Source organism: Mirounga angustirostris, unplaced genomic scaffold (genome assembly GCF_029215605.1).
Source record: "Mirounga angustirostris isolate CCGP_5_RB_7025 unplaced genomic scaffold, mMirAng1.0.hap1 SCAF_4, whole genome shotgun sequence".
NCBI lineage: Eukaryota > Metazoa > Chordata > Mammalia > Carnivora > Phocidae > Mirounga > Mirounga angustirostris.
In genome coordinates, this window is record NW_026991712.1 from 94,311,516 (window position 1) to 94,312,985 (window position 1,470).

The following is a 1,470-nucleotide window of genomic DNA, read 5'->3' on the forward strand; positions in this document are numbered from 1 at the left end:
ACCAGCTAGGATGGGGAGCTCTCGTGACCCAAGATGTCTTGTCAATTTCAGGTCCCATGAAAGTCATATGTGATTAGTGCCAGTTAGGTTTGAACATTAGACATTTTACTCATTAATCAAAGATCTGTGTTTCATATACAGTTCTTAGAGGAGATGTTATAATCCTGCAGCTTTAAGTGTTCATGTTATCAAGTGATATGAGAACTCAAACCTCCAGATTAATATTTGAAGACTATGCTGATGTCAACCTCAAATTTTAAGGTAAGCATAATGTGGATCCCTGACTTTGTATATAAATGTTCAACTATTCCCTCCCCATTGGCAGAGCATGAGCTTGGTACTAATCCATCTACACTACCTCACCACCTGTGCGCGCGCACGCACACACACACACACACACACACAGGGCACTGTCAGCATGTAGGCATTTACAAGATGCCCAGCTGAATGCATCCAGTGACTGTGGGATACAGCAAAGACAACCATCCCTGATGATAATTGATTTTTACCCTGATGGTAGCACTTTAGACGGAGAGAAATGGGCAAATATAGGATAAATCATCTTTTTGAGGTCAAGTCTGCAAGGCACTAGGTCTGTCTCACTTCACGCATCTATTGAGACCAAATTCATGAAAGAGTACCTAAGGAAGGAAAAATAAATAAATAAACAGCCACTTACGGAGTTCCTTTGCCAGAAAACAGTGTTTCAATATTGATGAAGGTTTAGATTAGAATTTAGGATGATCCTATGCTATTTAATCCCTTAGCACTCTCCCCCGTCCCTAAAATCTTTCACAATCATACTAATTTTTCAGGACACCAAAAGCTAAAACAGCACAAGTTGCTTTTGATATAAATACTGAAAAGTGTCTCCTATTACTTGAAAGCATACAAAGGATTTAGACTTCCACATGTAAAATGATCATGGCCTCTTTTCTAGGCTTTTGGGGTATAACTTTCATAAGTCAGTTGGCCCATCAGAGTAATTAAATTAAAGAGAACAGTTTTTAGAATGGAATATACTGTCTATTGAGTTTTGGTTAAGTTCTATCCTGTGTATTTGAATAACTAGAATACAGTGTTATGTTGCAGATTTCACATATTTTTTACTCTCTATGTCCTCTCCAGTCCTGCTTCTAGCTTTTGGAAGCAAGTGTCGCCCTATGTTCCTTCAGCTTCTGATCACATTACCCTTATAACTCGGCAGCATCCCCATATTCATTTTCTATGTCAAGACAAACCTCATGTCATGGGCTTCTGTTAAGAAAGCCTGCTCAAGGCTGGCCTTCGTTAGTACTTCATATCCCTGTTTGCCATTTTACCTGCACTCTGCCGTTTCATGTGGAAACTCTCCCTCATATGAGCTCAAAAGGCTCTTTCATTCACCTTTTCTTCGAAAGCCTGTAGGCTCTCTAATGCATGTGTGGGTATAGATTTGGATGAAATAGTATTCAAAATATACACAATGTG